At 43.8% G+C, this 15907-nt stretch overlaps 1 protein-coding gene across 1 annotated transcript in view; it reads right to left on the bottom strand.

Annotated features, from left to right (window-relative positions):
* LOC137292586 (uncharacterized) overlaps positions 1 to 15907 on the bottom strand; it is a 156576-nt gene that overhangs the window by 8107 nt on the left and 132562 nt on the right. The window lies entirely within an intron of this gene.

Raw genomic sequence — 15907 nt, 5'->3', positions numbered from 1 at the left:
GCACAACATTTGGACCCCAGCTGGCCCCCGTTCATTAAGTTAATGTACTTTCCAAACTCTCGGTTAGAGGAGTTTGGATAGTAATATACGCACTGGTCAGTGACATACCATTGCCCATTGGTAATACCCGGCATTACTACAGGCGGTCAATAGGTGACCAGTCGGCCCTCCAACCGAGCATGCACGCGCTGGCCGTAATACAAATAAAGGAACCAAATCATTACAGGCATTTACTACCTCGGTAATGAAAGCACATTCTGGCCAGTTGCTTCGCATGTTCAACAAAGATAACGAGGGGCCTTCATTACTGATGACCCATCGCTGACCGTGACCCATCACTGAGAGGGAGGTAAGGGGGAAGAGCTAAAACAAAGACTTGAACGGACCAACCCTGGGTATATATAACGGCTCAAACAATAGAGCCGAGAGAGAAGGGAGCGAGACGCTGTAGCCTACACGTGTGTGTAACTGAGAATAAAGAGTTGTGGACCCGAGACAGACTTGTGTCGTTCATGCACTGGACGTCCACGGAGAGACACAGCACCACCACACCACACAAGTACAACCATCCAATCCACAGTGCGATGCTGGAGGAATAAGTACAACCTTACATCTCTCCGTGCGATAGTACATCTCTCCGTGCGATACTTGTTAACATATTACTTCTCAAAGACGGTGCCACAAGGGGACGCCACCTGGTGACTTGCTTTGATTATTGCATAATTAGATTTGGGACACAGTTTTCTACAGAATGGTACCAAATTTCCTAACATTTTGATGTTTGGTATCCAAACGTCTTACGAACTAAATAGATAATAATATATTCATTTCTCGTTTTGATAAGATTCTGCTTGCTTACAGCATCACACCGAAAGCATTAATAACATGAAAGTGAAATAGTTTTTATAAATAACCGTAGAACAAGACGCTTTTGTAACAGTTGTTCTTGGAAGTATGTTTTTGTTAAAGGTCACATGCAACGTAAAACACAACTTTGCAGATTCTGGTACCTTTCGGTATGCACTTACCGAAACATATCATCAAAAATGCCAATTCAGCCTATAAAGTTGAAAAAAACGCGATGAAAAAAAAGCCCGCGAAATCGGGGTTCAAACGTTTTACTAAATTCCCCCCCAGCGCTGGGAGGAAAACTGGTTTCAGCAGCTGTGCTGCGCTGCGGCCATGACGCATGCGCAGTGAATAGGTTCGCGGAGCTTGAAACAGTATGCATGCCCAGCGTCTCAGGTCGTGAGCAGGAGTCTAATCTTGGTTGTGTACACAAACAAGTAAATAATCTACTCGTTACGTAAAACAACTTGTTAATTGTGGTATGCAGTCTCTGTCACAGAGAAAGCTCAGTGTCTGGTTTATTTACACCTATATGTCTGTCTGCCTGTCTGCTAAAGACAACATGCAGTACACAGCTTCAATCACTGACCACATGCAATTTGAACTTAACACCTATCAGACAATACGACATAAAGAAAATAAGTTGATTTATGACTCGTGCACCCGAGTCCCGTGTCTGCCACATTATGTAATTAGGCACGTGTGATACACATGACATGTTTTTATGTCTGTGGGTTGCAAACAAACTACATTCATTTTTTGGATGACTGGATCTGACGGAAACTGGTGCAAACTCTTGTCAGTTTCAAGTCCTTCTTTGTACTTGGACGAATGACAGATTCCAGCCACGCAGGATTTTTATTGGATCGAGCGCAAATTCAGATAACATGTATTTTCCAAACCCAACATCTCTATATACATTCTTCATGGATAACGACTTCTTTTCGTGTATATGATTTTGTTTGACAACAGTATGTGAATCCATACTGAAACGACGCATCAAGTACACAAAAAGAAGTTGTTATCCATAAAGAATCTTACTTTCTTGTGACTGGCTATACTTCTAAAAGGCCCATCAAAAAGATCATCTTTCTGTACACACAATGAATCCTCAGCATATCAGCAAATGAAACAGCCAATCGGAAGCCGCCGTTACACTTGAGTGCATATCCACCCGCTATGACTGGGTTCGGCCTACCGAGGGCTTCGTTTCGGGGGAAGTAAGCCCAAGTACAAAATATTGCACTTTTGAATCGCGATTATACGCTTATAATTGTGTTTATTTGCTTTTTTAGAAGCAGCAATGTATATTATATGTCATGAATAAGTGATAAATGTGTTTTAATTATGTTTGATTTTTTGATTGCATGTGACCTTTAAAAAAAAATATTTAAATAAATTGAAAATGGGGTATTTTTATTACTATTGCTGAAGATGAAAAGTAAAAAAAGAATTAATGAAGTCGAAACAAAAGTAATTAACTAGAGAACAAGCTACTTTACTTCTATGGTGGGAAATGTTTGAAGTACAGAATATTTTATAAAATAATTATTCATCACCAATGAACGAGTCTGAGGTCTCGCATGGCGGCCAACATAGACATTGTCCTACTTTGTTGAAATGGTTTCACCGATGTCATTCAGATTCAAAGTTACACAAACTAAACCATAAATAACACCGGGGCTTGTTTCTTTATTGAAAGGTTGATGAGGAGGTGAAATAGAATCATATGTAGTACCAAGGGGCGGAGTTGAATCGGTTTGTCCACAGCAATAGCCAGATAATGAGCAAAACCCATTCATGCATCAATGGCACAGATAGTGTCGCAACTACTGCTTTGCCAAAAAAACTGAAACCACTGCGACCTCCTCGTAACTTAAAGTGCAGATGCACCCATGGAAATATTTCACGTTGTTGTGAACGCTTTGAAATCCTAATACTCTTTATGTATTGTGACACCCTGCTTATTGTGACTCTAGGGTTATTGTTTCTCCACGATGATTGTGACTTCATGTTTATTGTGACGCCACGGTAATTGTGACAACACGGTTATTGTTGGCTGCATGGGTGTTGGGGGGGTGGGGGGTGGGTTTGTTTGTTTTTGGGTTTTTGTTTGTTTGTTTTTTGTTTGGTTGGTTGTTTTTTTGTGTGTTTTTTGTTTGTGTTTTTTGTTGTTGGTTTTTTGTTGGTTTTTTTTGTTTGTTTTGTTTGTTTTGTTTTTTTTGGGGGGAGGGATGTTTTGGAGGTGTTTATGTGACGCCATGGTTTTTGTGACTTCGTAGTTATTGTTGACTACATGGTTATTGAGACTCGTTGGTAATGTGAATCTATGGTTATTGTGACGCCATGGTTATTTTGACTCATTGGTAATTGTGACGTTATGGTTTTTGTGACCGCATGGTTATTGTGACTCCATGGTTCTTGTGTCTCCAAGCACCCGTGGCGAGCCACCTCCTCGTGGTGGGTGCTGGGTAACGCTAAGTGCTCGCCAAGCCCCCGTTGTGGACCCGGGGGCATATTTGGTTCACCAATCCGTTAGCCGTGGGTTGCAGCCCTGTGTCGGTGGAGGAGGGGATCCTGGTGGTTGAGGGTAACAGGGGCCTGCAACCGTGTCCCTGTTGCTCAACACGCCACTTTGGCCCTAACTTCACCTAGACGGGAGGTTGAATAGGCCCAATTCAATCAATCGGCTGGTCACGCCAAGCCCTGTGCATGCTGAATACTTTTGCACGTAGTACTTTGATTATATTATCTTGGCTTTTTTGGCTTTCAATGTACAATTTTTTGTGTACTAATTTGTCTAGAGTCCCATGCCAGAAGGCGGTGGCTCATGGGCCAATCTGGCAATATTAACCTCTGAATTCTGTGTTTCTTCAGAAATGTGTCGAGGGCGAACCAGCCTGGCATTTGTTCTGTTTGATTCAACAACTTTTCAAGTTTTTATTGGCTGGAGTATAACATCCCTGTAGCCCTGGTGGAACAGACTGGTTTCCGCTGTAACACCGTCCTTGTTGACACTCCATGATGGGTGGGGAGCAGGGTTGTCGAACACGTTTCCTACATGATGGCTACCTCCATTCCTTCTGGTTCATCGAAGAATAAACGCCGGTATGTTGAATCTTCGTCATCTGATGAAGGCTCATCTGACTTAGTTGACTCGTGGCCGAGATTTATTGTCATCTCATCTGCTGATGAAAACCCTCTCAAGCTGAACCCCTTTGCTATTTCCAAGGGCATCCACGGTGTCTGTGGAGAAGTTAAGGATGTAACGCGACTTCGAAATGGCTCTCTGTTGGTGGAATGTGCGCGTAAGCAACAATTGGACAATCTGTTGAAATTAAAACAGTTTGTGAATACACCCGTTGTTGCCTCTGTACACAGAACTCTGAATTCATGTAGAGGCATTGTCAGAGAAAGGGCTCATTGTCTTTCTGGCATGACTGAGGAGGAAATTGTTACTGAGCTTCACAATCAAGGGGTCATCGCTGTAAAGCGATTTTCCAAAAAGAAAGACGATGGCACAACAATCAAGCTCAATACGTATTTGTTCACGTTCTCACATTCCGTCCTTCCAAAATCCGTAAAAGCTGGATATTTCAACATTGGGGTGGAGGTGTATGTACCGTCTCCTCTCCGATGTTTCAAATGTCAAACATTTGGTCATGGGGCCAAGTTCTGCCGCAACAGCTCGGTATGTTCCCACCCAGATTGTATCACCTATTGCAGCACGGCTTCCTTGGGAGCTGCATTCGCCGCCTTACACTCGCATCCTGCACGTCATTGGATAGCAGGACCCTTGCGCGTCACGTAGAATTTTTCCGTTTCTTTTTTGGCAAATTTATAGCCCAGCAATTAAGGTTTCCGTGATTTTAGGCCTTCTGAATTTCTTCCACGGGAGTCTCGGTGGAAGACTTTTCTTCCACCCAGCCTCCGGTGGAAGTCGCTCGCGCCATTGTATTTTGGAAGCCTTTTACTTTGTGATATCTATGCATGTTATACATGGTTGGAAACCCGATCCAACGCTCTCTCCAAAAATGCAAACGTGATTCTAATGGTGCCCCTGGTAACCAGTCCAGATTGAATCTCCGACATGATGGTTTGTGTAATTTTGTTGAACTTCAATTCTTCTATATCACAGTAGTCATCATGCCACCATAGTCCGGTCATGATGTAATGGCAACCACTCTTACGATTCACCTTAGAAAATGCATTTCTATACTGCGTTTGAAAGCCAGTTAAAGCGTGTGTCAGACAGTGTATAAAACGCACACGTTGCGCATTTAGTGGTGAAGCTACATGGGTATTAATGTGCGAAATGCAACAAATACCGCAGGTGATATAGATTGGCGGAATTTACATGAATCTGTTCACCGGCTATACCGGCGTCGTTAATATTTACAACTACAAAGCATTTGCAAGGGGATTCATGTGGGATTCTGGAAATGTGCAACATGCTGGTGTGCAACATTAGACATTCGCTCTACACAGGAATCAATATACGTGACAGAGCTAAAGTTGCAACGAACTGGAATAAAGCCATAAAAGCAACGCCTGTGGTCTTAATATATAAACCTTTACGGTGGTGGAAAGCCCTTGAAAGTGCGGTTCTGCCAAGGTGTAATGTGCATTCAAGTCGTGTCTGAGAGTCAAGCAATGCGCGCCATTATGTAAATGCATTTACATGGCGGGTAAAGTAGTCGGGGATCCGGCGCTCGTCTCCCGTCAGTGTTACGGCAGCTATAATTTCACGATCCACCATCCAAAATTTAATGTTTAACATGCATCTGAAAGCCCTTGAAAGTGCGGCTCTGCCAAATTATAACGGGCGTTCGAGGAACATGAGATAATCAGGCAATGCGCGTCATTACGTAACTGTTCCTGTGCGACTGGTAGGTAAAAACGGAGATCTGGCGCGTATCTTCCGCCAGCTATTATTTCATTATCCTTCATCCAAAATGAAAGATTTAAAATGCATCGGAAAGCCCTTGAAAGTGCGGTTGTGCCAAGGTGTGACGTATATTCGTGTCACCTCAGACAGTCAAGCCATGCGCGTCATTATGCAACTGCTGATGGCGGGTAAAGTCGGGGGTCTGGCGCACGTCTCCCGTCAGTGTTATAGCACCTATAATTTCACGATCAATCATCCAACATTTAATGTTTCAAACGCACCTGAAAGCCCTTAAAAGTGCGTCTATGCCAGGTTATAATATGCATTCAAGGAACGTCTTTTAATCAAGGAATGCGCGGCATTATGTAACTGTACTTGTGCGTGTGGCTGGTAGAATTGGGGATATGGCGCGCATCTTTCCTCAGCTGTTACTTCAGCATCAGAAACCAATGGTGTAAAAGGGGTCGGTAATACCTTGACAATGTGGATGTGCCAAGGTATACTGTGCATTCGAATAAACGTTCCATTATGTAACGACGCGCATCAAACAGACAAGATGGCGCCATGCTCTGACAACTGTAACTTATCACAAAGGCCGCCTCTGTCTGGCCACTTAGTTACTGAGTTGCGTTCGCAACTCCTTATCATCATTATTTTCATAACTTCTTTCAGATCTGTCCGCATGGACTGATTGTATATACTACGAGTACACGTTCTTCTCTACCTTCCTGTAAACTTAATTACTACCTGATTAGCTGTATATCACTCGTCTGTGTTCACATCTTCGTACCCTGGAGATGCTATTTATCAGCAATTGTAATTTCGTCACCTACCTTGCTCTCTTATGGTTATAATCACTCAGCTTGGGTCACTTCCCTTTGACATGCCGCTACTTTGTGATTTTAAACCTCGTCGCCCCACTGACTTCAACTTTGCGTATAAAATTCCTTTGGCATGGGCAATTCACACCTTTTGGCATGCTCTTGCCCCTCCAAATGGACATCACGCATGGAATGGAGATGGACAATTTCCAGTTTCCTCCTCCCCCGTAGAAACATCCGGCTTGGCCACGTGAACTTCATCTAAACCATCCCATTGGTTGTCTGACCGCGACATGGTAATATAAGGGAATGCATTTCACTGTAATTTCATCATCACAGACCAAGTGTCTTAGTGGATCACTACCAGTCAGCGCTGGCAATCACCATTGGCAAGTGAACTTTACTTTTATTTCTTCTCGTTTGTTCTTAATTTCTGCATTTTTCAGTCATTTACGTTGCTCACTTTATCAAACTGATACTCAACATTACCAGGTTTATTCCCTAAATAGAGATATCGTATAAGCAGTTTATTTCTTAATTTGTCCAAGACTGTGACATCCAGACCAATCACTCCCAGAAAGTAAGTGTCCCAGCAATATCATCAAGTATGCCTTCCACAAACATTTCGGTCGTTTGTCAAAAGTGTAAAACATATTACAAAGGCATCGCGCATTTAAAGCAATGTTATCCTGGTAGTTCTACTCCTGGTCTACACGCCATACACGCCCAAAATCGCCGCCGTAGCGAGTCCTATACTGCTACACAGCTGGTGTCAATGTCGGCTCTATTGGCATTTTGTGGCACATACAGTGTCAACAAAAGTCAAATCCCTGATTACATCAGGGTACTTAAACACTTTGGCCACACAATTCAAGGAGAGGACGCATCTGCAGCCTCTCCTTCAACTAGTAATCCAATGCCGAGTACCAGTGCTGGTTTAACTGGGTCTACCAGAAGTGGTACTCGGTATAATTACAAACAAAACACAGTCAGGGCTAATCTTACAAACACTGGCTTATACGATAGGTTCCCTGAAAGTGAGCCGGCACTTTCAGGGTTTTATCAATATTTAACCAATATTCTTAAAAAAAGCAGGGCGTAATGCTGGTGACACGTGTCGCCGCGTTTCTAAGTTTTTCTATTATATTTGTTTTCCCAAATAGTAATATGGCTTGTATCAACTTTGATATATTTGAGCACGTAGATGAAATTCATTATTTTAACACGGTCCTTTCACAAAATGGGGTATCTGCAGGTGGCATTAAAAATTACATGTCAGCTGTCAAATCCTTTCTCAGCTACTGCCAAACGTACGTTCAAATGTCCCCAAGGGTTTTCGATAATTTGCGTATGTTTACAAGTGCTACGCATTGTTCATATACAGGTTTGTCTAGCCAGTATAAACGCGAAGAGGTCCGTAAATCTGTTACAGAATTCAGAGATGAAACCAAACAACCGCCGCCCATTTCCGTTGTTCAAAAGGGGTACACCGATCCTGCAACCAGACAAGAGGTGAGGGACATCCTGGACCGGGCCAAGGCAGATCAACTTCCATCTGAGGACGATCAGCGCCTGGTGATGCGGTACTCGTCTTGTGGGATAATTCAACTTGGACATGCCCAAAGACCTTCAGTGGCGTCGTGTATGAAGTTGGCAGATTTCAATAAGGCACGGTGTGTTGCCGGGAGGTACCAACTTTCTTTCATGGACCACAAGACGTCCATGAGCTTCCTGGTCACCCTAAGCTTGTCCAAAGAGGATTACGACATGTTCAGGGATTACCGTCAATATGTACGTGGTGACATGCCTGAAGATGCTCTACCGGACAAATCGCCTTTCTTCAGGAGAGTGGACGGCACTGAAGTGGGGAATATGTGTCTCGAGTTGGCCCGCTATCAGAGGACAAGAGGTTTCCTTAAACCAGGGAGCCTATATAGAGAGGGGAGGTGAAACTCCTCGAAAAACCGCTGAACGTATGTCTCGCTTTGTCACGTGACCAGTGGAGACAATATGGCGGCAGCTTAGTATTTAAGATTGAACTCGGTTCATTTTCAACAGCTGATTACATTCGCTGAGTGTTGTGACAACTCGGAACCTACACGTAGAAGGTAAGTCACCTGTTCTGTTACTTCAGTTCTAGTCACATATTTGTAATTAGTGTCAGTATAAGAAAATATGTTTGTAGTAAAGTTTCAAGTCGGCATCTTGTAACTCTCTGGCTTCAATTATCGGTACACAGCGAGGATAGACTGAGTTTCGTCAATAAAAGCTTCTTTCACACATTCCTTTATGTTTTAGCAGGGAAATATACCTTTAGTTGAGAGGTGTCTGCAAGCAATAGTGATAGTTTTGTGACTTAAAAACATGTTGGGGTTTAATTGGGGTGTGTGAAAAATGTGGCAGATCGCCGATCTGATCTGATGCGCCATTGAAATACTACACGTCGTTGTTTGAAGTGTGTCTAGATATTGCTCAACACCGTCTTTCACATACACCTTTAATTTTTATGAGGGGAATTTACCATCAGGCGAAAGGTGTTTGCAGGTAATAGTTTCATAATCTAAAATAAATTGTTAGGACGTACTTGAGGTGTGTGAAACATGTGCCATCTCACCGATCTGATCCGATCCGCCATTGAAATATTCCACGGCGTTGTTTGAGTGCTTTTGTTTCAGCTTCAAAAACTTCATTCACATACACCTTTAATTTCCATTAGGGGAACATCCCATCTAGTGAAAGGTGTTTGGAAGTAATAGTGCTAATTTTATAATTTAAAAAAATCGGTAGGGTGTTTTTGAGGTGTTGAAAAATGTGCCATCTCGCTGTTCTGTTCTGATCCGCCATTGAAATAGTATAACTTTGAGTGTTTCTAGTTATTGCTCCAAAACCTCTTTCACATGCACCTTAAATATCTATGAGGGGAATATACTATGACCTGAAAGGTGTTTGCAGGTAATATATATAATTTGACAATCTAAACATATTGTTAAGGTGTTTTTTTGGGTGTGTGAAAAACGTGTCATCTAGCTGATCTGTTCTGATCCGCCATTGAAATACTACACAGCATTTTTTGAGTGTTTCTAGTTATTGCTCAAAAAACTTCTTTCACACACACCTTTAATTTCTGTTAGGGAAACGTTCCATCTGGTGAGAGGTGTTTGGAAGTAATAGTGATGATTTTATGAATTAAAAAAATAATTGGAAGGGTGTATACATTCACAAGTATTTCATGTGTGTGAAAAATATGACATATCGTTGATCTGATCACTCATTACTACAAGCCAATGTTTGAATGTGTTTAGTCGTCCTAAAATTCATTTCTTTCAAATACACCTCTAAGTATTGAGGGGAATATTCTATCTGATGAAGACATATCTGATCTGCTCTAATCTGCCATGGATGCCTTTGATGCTTGAATGTTTTAGTTCTGAAACTATTGTTGATATTTGACAAAACTGCAAAGGACGTTTTAACGCTTTGTGATGGTTTTAAACTTTCTGTTTTTTTTAGGTGGGAGTGACATTCTGTCAGTATCCATGCAATTGCGCACATGCAGGAAGACATCTGGTCATCTTCATTAACTGCCCTCTTAAAAAAATTTCGACTTTGCCACGACCGTCCATTTGTCCATTATAGACTGAGTGTGTGTAAGAATGAGACTGACTGAATCTACAAATCATTAACATGTGCTTAACTTTCCAAACTGTATTCCTGAAGGAAAAAGAAATAAAAATGTGTTCCTCCCTTGTCACATTTTTTCTATCAAAAATTAAAAATCAAAGTCTTACTCGTCACTTTTGAAAAGAATGTGCCTGAGAAACATATTTTTATGCAGCCTAAGCATTCCACACAAACAGCAAACCACTGAAACATAATGAGACATTTTAATTGTGTAACAGATCATTTCAAATACATATAATAACAGTGTTTGCAGTTCTTTAGTTCGCCATTTGGCCATCAGGGCTTGCTGCCACTTGCAGTCTTTAAAGTCTGCATAGCCATTTTGTTGAAATCAAACCGATAAAAACAAAATAGTCTTCATTGTGGAGAGTTTCACAGTCCCTACAAAATCCATTAGTGAAGTGTATGGAGCACAGAGAAGTTTACATTAGTTATAGACTGCTGACATTCCTATGCGGCACTGAATATATAATACTATGAAGTGAAACTGGAAATTATCCTAACATGAAGGATCAGGGATAATTCCTGAACATTAATACAAATTATGGGCAAGATGCTAGTTGAAAAGAAATGAGATCTAATTGACAGAAGACCACAAGGGCCTGCAGATAACTGAAACTGTTGGCCTGATACATTAACAACCGACGCTGGGCCTCTGGGCTGGCGATCGTTTCGAACGCTGTATCAAAATTAAGTCTTTGAATGTCATTTAGAAGTGTAAATACATAAGAATGAAGATTTTATGGATATCAACTTCTTTATGAGAGAACACAACGTTTCGGAGTTAATGCTTACTCCTTCATCAGGTGATTGAGAAAGGGATACAGAGGTGTATTTATATGTACAGGTAAAACAATAACAAAGTAACAAGTGGAATGAGTTAACGAAAGCTAGTATAAACAAGCACTGATAGGAAGCCGATAGTTAAGATAACAATGATGGAAGCCAACGGTAATGCATTACAGTTGATTGGATATGTTTACATAACATGATTGGGGATAAGGATGGAAGCCAATGGTGATACATTACGCATGATAGGATGATATACATAACACACGATAGGGGGTGAGCATGTATACATGAGGGTTGGTGATGTACAAACACAAGTATGTACTCGGGTAGATAGGCTATACATGAATTACATAGATAGAATGTACACAGGTAGATGAGATTAATTTATCAATAAGTCCCAGGCACTTGGTAGGTACACTCCTTGGTCGCGGTTGATGGCTGGTTTCTGTCTCCGGATCTCGATGGCCTCTTGCAGTTTCCTTTGGCGCCAGTTGTTGTTGTTGGTAGATAGTATCCTAGTGTCCTCCCATCGAATTGAGTGTTCAGGGTTCTTGAGAATATGTTCAGAGATGGCCGATTTCTGGTCGAGTTTCCTGACTGAGGTCTGATGTTCCTTCATTCTGGTGTTGATTGGTCTCAGCGTTTCTCCAATGTATAGGTCGCCACAGTTGCAAGGGATCTGGTAGATGCATCCTCTCGGGTTAGGGTGTTCACAGCTGGGTCCTTTACCGTTGGCTTTTAGGTAGGTCTTGATGGTCTTGCCACTGGAGAAGGTGACATCGATGCTGGCTTTGGTCTTGATGAGGCGTGATATTTGATGACTGATGGGGCCAAAGTAGGGTATGGTTACTCTGATGGGTGATGGAGAAGGTTTGGGGCGGGGTTCTCGGTCCTTAAGGGTCTTGTTGATGGTGGCTGTGACGAGCTGGGGAGGGTACCCGTTGAGTGTGGTGAATGTCTTTCTGAGGTGGTCCAGTTCATTGTTTAGGGCATCGGGGTGGCAGAGGGCTTTGGCACGTCTGGTAAGGGTGGCGATGATAGCTTGCTTGATCTGAGGGTGGTGGCAGGAGTTGTAGTGGATGTACTGGTCGGTGTGCGTCGGCTTGCGGTATACTGAGGTTCTAAGTCCATCGTCTGTGGTGTGGAGGGATACATCAAGGAAGGGCAGGTGTTGGTTGGTCTCAGTCTCCATGGTGAACTTGATTCTTGGATGTTGGTCGTTGAGGTGGTTGAGGAGCTCATTGGGGTCGTTGTCATAGGCGATGGTGGTGAAGGTGTCGTCGACTTTGCGGTACCAACAGAGGGGCTGGAACGGAGCTGTGGAGAGGGCTGCTTCCTCGAAGGAGGTCATGAAGATTTCTGTAATGAGAGGAGAAAGAGGTGAGCCCATGGGGAGACCGTGGATCTGCTTGTATATCTTACCATTGAATGTGAAGTAGGAGGTGTCAAAGCAGCTGCGGGCGAGGTTGATGATGCTGTCTATGGTGAGCTGGGTGTCCAAGTCATCTATCCGGTTGGCTAACTTGCTGCGAAGGATGTCCAGGGCTTCTTCTAGTGGGATGTTGGTGAAGAGGTCCACGACGTCGTAGCTGACCATGGTGCCTGTGGGGTTGGATTCTTTCAGCTGGTTGACAAAGGATGAAGAGTCGCTGATGTAGGACTTGCCATCTTTGCCAAGTGGAGCGAGGAGACGTGTGAGGAACTGGGCGGTGTTGTAGAAAACTGAACCTCTTGAGCAGACTAGGATCCGGGCTTTGGGCGGGTTCTTGTGGATCTTGATGGTGGCTCTTCCGTATGGGGCTTGGGAGTTGATAGGGTTCAGCTGGTTGAAGATGATGTCGTTGATTTCTCTCTTCTCATGGAGGTCCTTCAGGGTTTTCTTGTGTTGTCTTTCCAGTCTGGCCGTCGGATCTTTCTTTTGGGTAGCAGCAGTCATCATGGACACCCCAGAATTCCTCCAGCTCGTCAACAACAGCCTCTCAGACACCACCACCTACCTCAGTATCAAGAAAGATCCGACAGCCAGACTGGAAAGACAACACAAGAAAACCCTGAAGGACCTCCATGAGAAGAGAGAAATCAACGACATCATCTTCAACCAGCTGAACCCTATCAACTCCCAAGCCCCATACGGAAGAGCCACCATCAAGATCCACAAGAACCCGCCCAAAGCCCGGATCCTAGTCTGCTCAAGAGGTTCAGTTTTCTACAACACCGCCCAGTTCCTCACACGTCTCCTCGCTCCACTTGGCAAAGATGGCAAGTCCTACATCAGCGACTCTTCATCCTTTGTCAACCAGCTGAAAGAATCCAACCCCACAGGCACCATGGTCAGCTACGACGTCGTGGACCTCTTCACCAACATCCCACTAGAAGAAGCCCTGGACATCCTTCGCAGCAAGTTAGCCAACCGGATAGATGACTTGGACACCCAGCTCACCATAGACAGCATCATCAACCTCGCCCGCAGCTGCTTTGACACCTCCTACTTCACATTCAATGGTAAGATATACAAGCAGATCCACGGTCTCCCCATGGGCTCACCTCTTTCTCCTCTCATTACAGAAATCTTCATGACCTCCTTCGAGGAAGCAGCCCTCTCCACAGCTCCGTTCCAGCCCCTCTGTTGGTACCGCAAAGTCGACGACACCTTCACCACCATCGCCTATGACAACGACCCCAATGAGCTCCTCAACCTCAACTTCACCTCAACGACCAACATCCAAGAATCAAGTTCACCATGGAGACTGAGACCAACCAACACCTGCCCTTCCTTGATGTATCCCTCCACACCACAGACGATGGACTTAGAACCTCAGTATACCGCAAGCCGACGCACACCGACCAGTACATCCACTACAACTCCTGCCACCACCCTCAGATCAAGCAAGCTATCATCGCCACCCTTACCAGACGTGCCAAAGCCCTCTGCCACCCCGATGCCCTAAACAATGAACTGGACCACCTCAGAAAGACATTCACCACACTCAACGGGTACCCTCCCCAGCTCGTCACAGCCACCATCAACAAGACCCTTAAGGACCGAGAACCCCGCCCCAAACCTTCTCCATCACCCATCAGAGTAACCATACCCTACTTTGGCCCCATCAGTCATCAAATATCACGCCTCATCAAGACCAAAGCCAGCATCGATGTCACCTTCTCCAGTGGCAAGACCATCAAGACCTACCTAAAAGCCAACGGTAAAGGACCCAGCTGTGAACACCCTAACCCGAGAGGATGCATCTACCAGATCCCTTGCAACTGTGGCGACCTATACATTGGAGAAACGCTGAGACCAATCAACACCAGAATGAAGGAACATGAGACCTCAGTCAGGAAACTCGACCAGAAATCGGCCATCTCTGAACATATTCTCAAGAACCCTGAACACTCAATTCGATGGGAGGACACTAGGATACTATCTACCAACAACAACAACTGGCGCCAAAGGAAACTGCAAGAGGCCATCGAGATCCGGAGACAGAAACCAGCCATCAACCGCGACCAAGGAGTGTACCTACCAAGTGCCTGGGACTTATTGATAAATTAATCTCATCTACCTGTGTACATTCTATCTATGTAATTCATGTATAGCCTATCTACCCGAGTACATACTTGTGTTTGTACATCACCAACCCTCATGTATACATGCTCACCCCCTATCGTGTGTTATGTATATCATCCTATCATGCGTAATGTATCACCATTGGCTTCCATCCTTATCCCCAATCATGTTATGTAAACATATCCAATCAACTGTAATGCATTACCGTTGGCTTCCATCATTGTTATCTTAACTATCGGCTTCCTATCAGTGCTTGTTTATACTAGCTTTCGTTAACTCATTCCACTTGTTACTTTGTTATTGTGTTACCTGTACATATAAATACACCTCTGTATCCCTTTCTCAATCACCTGATGAAGGAGTAAGCATTAACTCCGAAACGTTGTGTTCTCTCATAAAGAAGTTGATATCCATAAAATCTTCATTCTTATGTATCAAAATTGTCACATAAACAGAGAACAAGGCAATGTGTAAACACATTCTCAAGTCCTCTCATTAATCCACACATGCATCATTCGGCGACAGGAAGTGTAACCAGCTTGTTGTGACAACATTCAGGGGAGCCTACCCCAATTTACCGAGTATTACTCCGGGAGATGCCGATAGTTTCCGACAATAAACTGGTTGAAATACTGTTAAGCGCAGCCGATTTGCGCTGAGAACAAACCAAGTCGACGTGTGCAGTGGAGCATGACGAGGCACACGTTCATTAGTACAAATGGTAAGGAAAGCAAGCGAGTGACCAATCCCTGTTATAGAGTATCCCTGCTTAAACCCAACTTCGAAAACGAACGGAGGACATTTACGGCCACGGATGTTCGGAAAGCTTTGGAGACTGAAGTGGCAAGGCAGCATCCCGATGATGCTGCAAAACGTAAGATGGCCAGTGACTATCTTGCACATGGCCAAAAGACTGTCAGTAGGTACTACGCTAAGAAGACTCCCTTACAGGCTGCTAGTGAGTGTGCTTTTGTGCAAGATGTTATCCAACAAGCAGCGGGTACATCAAACGCTGAGGAATCTGCATCGGCGTCAGTTCCAACAGATTCAGGCCCCCCTAAGTAATTGAAGGAATTACAGCAAATTTGAAGGAATTGCATCTCAAATGTAAACAAACGCAGCCCACTCGCGAAACAATTGCAGCGATATCGGTAATTTAGCGGTAATAACAGAAATACATCGGCCCTATCGGAAGCAATGTCGGTAATACTGGAAACACGATCGGCCATCTTCGGAGATTTTTCGGTCGCGAGCGGAAACTCACGCAGCAAAACATGGCGTCGTTGGAAGAAGCGCCCGTCTCGGTGA

Source organism: Haliotis asinina, chromosome 1, assembly GCF_037392515.1.
Source record: "Haliotis asinina isolate JCU_RB_2024 chromosome 1, JCU_Hal_asi_v2, whole genome shotgun sequence".
Lineage (NCBI taxonomy): Eukaryota > Metazoa > Mollusca > Gastropoda > Lepetellida > Haliotidae > Haliotis > Haliotis asinina.
Note: the sequence above shows the minus strand (reverse complement) of the source record. Positions and strands in the feature narration are given on the sequence as shown.